Source organism: Miniopterus schreibersii (genome assembly GCF_964146895.1).
Source record: "Miniopterus schreibersii genome assembly, chromosome: 15".
Classification (NCBI taxonomy): Eukaryota; Metazoa; Chordata; class Mammalia; order Chiroptera; family Miniopteridae; genus Miniopterus; species Miniopterus schreibersii.
The window spans coordinates 20264254-20272208 of record NC_138115.1 but is presented as its reverse complement, the minus strand read 5'-3'; the positions used below and the strand labels follow the sequence as shown (position 1 = coordinate 20272208).

Genomic DNA, 7955 nt, shown 5'->3' with positions numbered 1-7955 from the left:
AGATTCATTTGGATTGTCTGCATAAAATGTAATTTGTGGATAAAGACATTGCTATTTCTTTTATCCTATTTTTCTTCTCTCTATGTACTTTTCTTCTTTATTGTATTGTGAAGAATCTCTAGTAAATGTTGAATAGAAGTGGTGAGAGAAGAGCAGGCACTCTTATGTTCGTTCTCAGAGGGAAAACTTTAATCCTGTTTGTTCTGGGTTATTACTACATCTTAATTTACTGGTTTTCTAACATTAAACCATCCTTACATTCCTGGAATACTCAGATTGTGCTGTAGTCTTCCTTATCCTTAATATTATCACTGGATTAGTTTTGCTAAAATTTTTATTGTGATTTTGGCATCTAGATTAATGAGCAAGATTGGCCTGTCATTTTTTAAATTATCTATAAAAACTTCATCTATAAAGTTCAAGCCTATTGCCAATTGGGTTTTGTTTTGTTTTTTAATCCTTACCTGAGGATATTTTTTCCATTGCTTTTCAGAGAGAGTGGAAGGGAGAGAGAGAGGGAGAAACATCAATATGAGAGAGACACATTGATTGGTTGCCTCCCGCACACACCCCTACTGGGGCTGCGATGGAGCCTGGAGCTGAGGTACGCGCCCCTGACCAGGAATGGAACCCAAGACCCTTCAGCCCATGGGCCAGTGCTCTAACCACTGAGCCAAACTGGCTAGGGCTTTTTTTTTTTTTTTTTAATGACTTGTATAGGTTCTTTATACAAGGCTCTTTGGCTAAGAGTCTTGTGATTTTTACATGTATTGCAAATATCTTCTAATCTTGCCTTTTTCCTCCTTTTTGGTGTCTTTTGAACAGCAGTTCTTAATGTTAATATAGTTCATTTTACCTGTCTTTCCCTTCATTGTCGATGCTTTGAGTTTTCTGTTAATCAGTCTTTACCTATCTCAAGGTCAAGGATATATTATCCTGTATTATCATCTAGAAGCTTTTTGGCTTTACTTTTCCCATTTATTTATCTATATTTAGATTTTCAAATTTACTTTTCCCTTTTAGATCTACAGTACAGTTAGAGTTGATTTAATACAGGCTTTTTCAACCTCGGTACTATGGGCATTTTAGACCCGATGACTCACTGTTGTGAAGGGCTGTCCTGAGCATTGTTGGATATTTAGCAATGTACCTAGCCTCTGTTTCCTAGGTGCTAATTGCAAATCCCTCTCCAGTCATGACAATTAATGTCTCAAAAATTGCTAAATGTTCCATAGAGGGGTAAAATCCTTCACTTGAGAACTACTGATTTAACATATAGTATGAAATAGAGGTTAAATTTCATTTTACTTTTTCATATTCTGTTCCATTGATTTTATTTCTCCCTTTACAATCTTTATACTTTTTATTTATGTTTCTTTCCTTGTTGTACTGGCTTGAACCTAAAGTACAATGTTGAATAGAAATTAGGATAGCAGGGGCAAACTTTCAGCATTTCACCATTGGTATAATTTTTACAGTAGCTTTGTTGAGAATATCTGTTACCTGATTCAGAAAGTTCCCTATATTCTTAATTTATTAGGAGTTTTAAAAATTATTAATGGTTGGCCCAGCTGGCATGGCTCAGCAGTTGAACATCGACCTATGATGCAGGAGATGGCAGTTTGATTCCCAGTCAGGGCACATGCCCGGGTTGTGGGCTCGCTCCCCAACAGGGAACGTGCAGGAGGCAGCTGATCAATGACTCTCTCATCATTGATATTTCTATCTCTCTCTCCCTCTCCCTTCCTCTCTTTCTGAATATGTTAAAATAATTAATGGTTGTTAATGTTTTTATTAAATACATTTTTTGTATCTTTGTAGATGATACAAATTTCCTTTAATTACATAAGTGATCTTTCCAATGCGAAACCAATGTTGCATTTTTATTTATTTATTTATTGCATGAGATAAATTAAAAATTTACATATAATTTCAGCAGGAAGCACCAAAATGCACACTAAAACTGTTCACATAAAATATCAAAAAGGAAATAAATCACAACTATAAAAGCACAGAGTTATCCATTACAAGGACCAAGTAAAAAAACTAATTTCTATTAATATTTTCATTTGCCTTATTGGGGAGGGCAGTCTCTGAAAATCTAAAGGGTAGATAACAAATGATAACAAAATGATAACAAATATACATCATTTCTTTATTAACAAATTATACCACACAAATCAGCTTACTTTTTCTGTCGTGATTACAGAGGTAACAGAAATTGCATCTGTATTTAATGCAGCAACACAAAATTTTATTATGAAGAAATTCTGTATCTGGACCAAGGACTGTAACATGGGCTGGAAATCTAATGACAAGACAGAGCTGGCAACTATGGCACAACTACTGCAAGAAGTTTATTTTCTACATTTTTAATAACAAGCAGCTCTCCTAAAAGGGTGATACATTAAGTAAGCAGATAATGTAGCCAAAGAAGGGATGATACAGAAAATCACGTGAACTGCAATCAGTACAAAAGGTGCACAGAGGCCACAGAAACTTGAGAAGGTGTAAAAACTGAGCACTGGCACGTTGACTCCCGGAGCTGCCCCGACCCTGAAGTAATGCATTTCTGTTCTTGCTGAAATCGCTGCTCTTTATCTGGGCACTTCAGCTTGAGAATCAGATTAGTCATTTTACAAAAAGGATTTTATCTCTAAAGTAGAAATAGCTTAGGGAGAGAAAGTATTAACTCCTTGAGAACTTGAAATTTATTTAGGAAGCCAAATGAAGCGAAAGAAAATAGGTGTTCAGGCCCCTCCTCCTAATTTTCCTTGCTTAAATTCAAGCATTTCTAATTCTGTTTTGTCTTTTTGTGGTTCTTTTTGCCCTTTTAAAAAGTGAAAGATTTTCCTTTAAAACAAATGAAAAAGGCAATCTAAAGTCATCCCAATCTCTTGCTACGTGCTTTTTTCTTTAAATATGATCAGAGATCTAAAACATACTTTCTTGGTCAGTGTTACTAAAATCCAAAAAGTTTCAACCAAGATTTAAATATCATTCTATAAAGTAGATGAGCAAAAGAAGGTCTCAGGAACAAATTACACTTTGTTATCTCCACCTCCCCTAAATCTGTTTTCCCACTGCCTCCAGGCCCTCAACATTTCTTACTCCAAAAACACTTCCTTCAGTGGCTGCCTACAATTTCTTTTTTGAGAAGGCAAGCCCCAAATTTATAGAAATCTCTAGAATGAGAATGTTCAATGACCAGAAATAACGCACAGTGTGTCGGGTGGAGTATGCGCAGTGCGCTTCGACACGCTCGTGAGTAAAGAGCAGCCAGGCCCTAGAACTTCTCTCGCTTTCAGCAGCAAACAAAGTCAAAGGGTGAATGACAACCAGGGACAATTACATAACACAAAGGCCATTTTTCTTGGATGGGGTCAGGAAGACAAGTGGAACCCAAACTTTGGCCACTTATCAAGACCATCAATTCAACAAAATAGAACAATTCTCTGTGGAAGGGAATCATTTGGCGAACGTAATTTCTTTCCATATATTTTTCCTTCACATCAGGTTAAACAGAAGTTCTGTCATTTCAGAATCACTGATTACATCTTTTTTTTTTAATTGGAAAAAAGTTTGCTTGAACATTTACATCATTTCATTGCTGTGCGCTACAACAACAACAAAATGTTTAACTGATTTGTAGAATCCATCCAGTAACATGAAATGGCAACGCATCTCCCAAGAAGATACAGTAACGGGAACACATCTGATGCTCAGGGTACAGCCTGCGTAAGAAAAGTCCTGTGTGGCATTTGGTTCTCGCTGCAGTCGTCTGGGTTCATCTCTCAGAAAGCAAAAGAATCCATTTGATGTTTAAATAAATTTCAAAGTAATTGTTACAAAAAAAAAAAAAAAAAAAGGCTTCCATGGGTAAGAGGTCTAAGAAAGAGCAGTTTGGACAATTGATTCCGAGAATCGAGTGAGTCCTTTAGTCCAATGAGACAATGTCAGGAACGTTACTTCCACTGCTGGCTGTGACCCCGTCTCAGTCCTGCTGCTGGTAACATGAGAGCCGCTTTCAGGGGGGCAGGTGGGGGTGACGGACGTACTGCTTGCTGTTGGGGGGAGGTGAGATTGGGGATCAACTGGAGTAATGGGAAGAAAATTCAAACGTGGCAAACCTGATGACGTGCTTGATATTGGCAGGTGATGGGATGGTCCTGAGTGGTCCGTTAAGAAGGCGGGATAGCAGGGGGATCAACCGAAGTCACACTGGGCACCCTCACAGCGGATGGCTGGTGCGTGAGAACCCGTTCGGTTGGGCTGCCTTCTGTTTCTGACATAAAGACGCGCTTCCTTTAGGCGGGGGAGGGGGAGGGGAGTCTTCCTCTTTGTCAGAAGAGCTTTCTGTTGTTAGGCCAATAGCATCCACTTTCTTCTTGCCTCATTGTCTATAGTTCCTGAGCAAGGCCTACTGAGGGCGCTGGAACTTTCTATTTTTGTACATGGCTGGCTGGATACTTTCATAGCTTCTTTCTTTCGTCTCATTGGACACCAAGAGCCATCTTCTTGGAATGTAATCTCATCCACATCAGAAGAGTCATTGAGAGTTTCCATGAAAATCCCATCTAAAGTTAGATTTTCATAGGCAGCTTTTTTGTCACACATAGGACAGATCTGGGTGGGCTTCTCATTCACTCAAAGAGCAGCGTCAAAACACTGTAGATGTGTACAAGTCGCTGCTCAGCATGGGATTGTCAGCCTCATTTTCCCTAATGGGCACATCAAGGACACCCGAAGGCTAGTTGTAGCAATTTCACTATTAGGATCTGCAGTAAGTTTTTCTTTAACTTTCCAATTTCTGACGTCCAAGAAATGGAAACCTGGTTTGGCACAGCTGAAGACACCTAACTAAAGGTGTAATGTTTAAAGGGTGTCCAGGGCACTTCTGTTCACTCTCATTTTTAGGCGATGGTGCTTAGCCAAGCCAAGGAAAAAGCTTCCCATTTACTTTAATACATAGACTATTGGGATAGTTATCTTCTTGAGGGTACCTTGTTTCTGCCAAGCAAAGTCTCAGCTGAACTTGGAGTGAAGAATCTCTCCTACAACCTGGCAAAAAAAATCCCTGGATATGAATACCTCTCTAGCTTGTTGAGGTGTCAGAGCAAAAACAACAAAAACTTCTCCTGAAATTGTTGAATACTGCTTTGAACTAAACTCGTGGGCTTGATGAGAGCATCATAAAAGGGCAAGGTTTTTAACCGCACATCAGGATGGACAGGGAGAACGGGGGGAGATGGCTGCTGCCTCTGAAACGCGCTCAGTGCGTATCTGGAAGCAACACTGAGCCAACGGGAGGATGGTGAGTGGGGTGTAGCTGCAGCGGAAGGCAGGGGGTGGATTCCAGACACAGCCAGGTCAGGCTCCACAGGTGATGAGCTACCATCCGAGCTGAAAACCGAGGATTTGATCGTGGGGAAATCGGAAAGGCCTTCAAGAGTCCGCGGGCGTCCGCGTCCATGCAGTTCTCGGATTTTAATCTGAACCGGAAGGCTGCAGCCACTCTTCAATAAATGCACGCCCTCATCAGGAGGTCATGCTTGTGTCCAGCTTTATTCCGTCCAGCAAAGCCTAGTAACACCTGTAGCCCCAGAATCCCTAAAACTAGAAACCGTATTCCTCAGTTCCTCGAAATCCACCACTTTATTCCACCGTGGGTGCCACCGCCCGCAGCACCCAGTCCCGTTGCCGCCACAGATGCTGCTCCCCCCAGCCCCATCCCACCCTGGGCGCTGCCGAAGATGCTGCTGCAGGCCCTGTCCAGCTTTGCGTTTCTACGATAAATTCAATAACATAGGCCTTGGATTATGTTATCTCCCTCCTCCAGGGAGCGTTCCCGTTTGCTCTTGGAAGGCATCAAGGGCATTACCCATTCAGGGTGAACTTCACTGAGATGATTGGAAGTTGGGTTGCATGCCTTCCAGGGCTGCCCTACTTTCGGTTCACTCTGACTCTTAAGGCAGCCGGTCATGTTTCCAGGTCCACGCGGCAGGGGGCGTGACCAGGGCTCCTCCCCTGTGGTGGTCCCTGAACTTTAACTTTGGTCCATTGGCCTGCAAAGTGCCTGGAGCACTATTAAGACTCTTAGCTTCCCAGCTCTCTCTTCCAGAATCGGCAGAATGCTCAGCTTTCTGCATTATATTTTCTCCCAAATCATGACTTGGTCATTCTTTCCTGCTTTATTAATCCCCTGAGGGCTTCAGGGTTTTTTTTGTTGTTTGTTTTTTTATAAAAATAACAATAGTTATTATTCTTGTTATCGTCATTATTTTATTCAACTTCTGTAGCTGTTCTCACTGAGAAGGTTGGTTTGAATGACCCAATCAGTCATTACTAGAAGTAGTTTGTATGTTCTCAATTAGAAAAATAAATATCAAGTATGGAAAGATAAAACTCATATGCATGTTAAAATAAAACAACCCATCGACCGCCACCTTGGTGAAGAAAGAAAGCATCAGTGTCTGAGAAACCCTGCGTGTCCTGCCTCAACCACATTCTCTTCTCCCTCTGCCTAACTACCCCCTGCCTGGACTTTCGCGTTAGCCTGTGCTTGCTTTTCTTGAGTGTTAGCACCAATGTGTGCATTCCCAGTTTTCATGCTTAGCGTTGCCTGTTTTAAAATTTTATATAAACAGGATCTTATTTAACATATTCTTTGGTGTCTCACTTCTTTTGCTCAAGGTTATGTTTTTGAAATTCATCCAAGATGATGATTTTCTCTGCTCCATAGTTTTCCATTGATACATAGTGTATATTCCTTGATTAGGTCTAGTTCTTGCCTAGGAGTAGCTCCCCAGTCTGTTTTTTTCTCTGGCTCTTGGGTCTACCATCTGGGACTCCCAAGAAATGGCCTGCATTTGCAGCTAGGTAGCTTTCTCAGTTTGCTTCCTTTCTATAGAAAATTGGGGACCTAAAGGATCTTTTATAATTTAAACAATTTCAGGTTCTGGTTCCTTTTAATCCAGGCTGGCAGCACTTTTTCATGTTCAGTTCTCCTGACTGTATGGGCTTCCTATTAATAGGAAGGATTTTGCCCAATCCATTTGACAAAAGTCACACCCACAGTTGTTTCTGAGATATGACTCTCTCCTTTAGATTTATTCCCAGCTACTTTGGGCTTGTCAGGAGTCCATAGAGCAATATCCTTAAAATTCCTAGGATTCCTTTTGTCTAGATGAAAGGGTCTACTAGGAGGCAACAACTTAATTCTCTCAGAAGTCTTAACAAAGAGTCTTTTAGTCACACCTGCACATCCATAGTGAAAGTCGCCCAAAGCTTCCACTGGCTTGAAAACCTCCTGCCTGGACAACGGTAATTCCTCTGGTCATGGTGTTCAAAATAGGATCCTTCTATGGACAGGCAATATAAGTATTGCCTGCAAAGCGTGCTAAAAGAGGCACCAGGAAGATTCCATTCTCAGACTCAAAATCATTTCAATTTCTACCATGCTTGAATTCCTTCCACAGAGACTCATTGCTGTGGGTTAAGCATTAATCTGTCAAGGGGATCAGCCATGTGTGGCCATTGTCATGGATAATGTGAGTCAACCTAGCTCAGAGCCAGGCCCTCAGAAAGTGCTCAGAACATCTTAGGCCCCTCCTCCCAGTCCACTCCTTTCCCTAAGGATCCTCTCTTACAGTTTATATTACACCACTAGAGGGAACATGGTAAGGCTCTTTAACCTCAGTGTAAGTGAGTTTGTTGGTTGGTTCCTTGAACAAATATTTATTGAGCATGTGCTGTGTACCAGGCACTGTTCTAGGCACTGGGACATAGCCCTTTGTGGAGTGTACCACCCAGTGGGAACAGATAGATGGAAAATAAGTAAACAACCCTCCAAATAATGACAGATTGTAATGACCCCGTGATGGAAACAGGAGAGGGGGCTGAGATGAGGCTGCTAGGGAGCCCTGCTGTCTGCTGGGAGCAGAATGGGGAGGAGG

The 7955-nt window shown here is 41.3% G+C and overlaps 1 pseudogene across 1 annotated transcript; it reads right to left on the bottom strand.

Annotated features, from left to right (window-relative positions):
- Positions 1-4181: 4181 nt before the first annotated feature.
- LOC308568211 (E3 SUMO-protein ligase PIAS2 pseudogene) lies at positions 4182-5983 on the bottom strand (annotated as a pseudogene). Its single transcript has 2 exons — positions 5948-5983; positions 4182-5786 (listed from the first exon to the last, which is right to left on the bottom strand). The product of its transcript is annotated as an E3 SUMO-protein ligase PIAS2 pseudogene (transcript).
- Positions 5984-7955: the final 1972 nt, after the last annotated feature.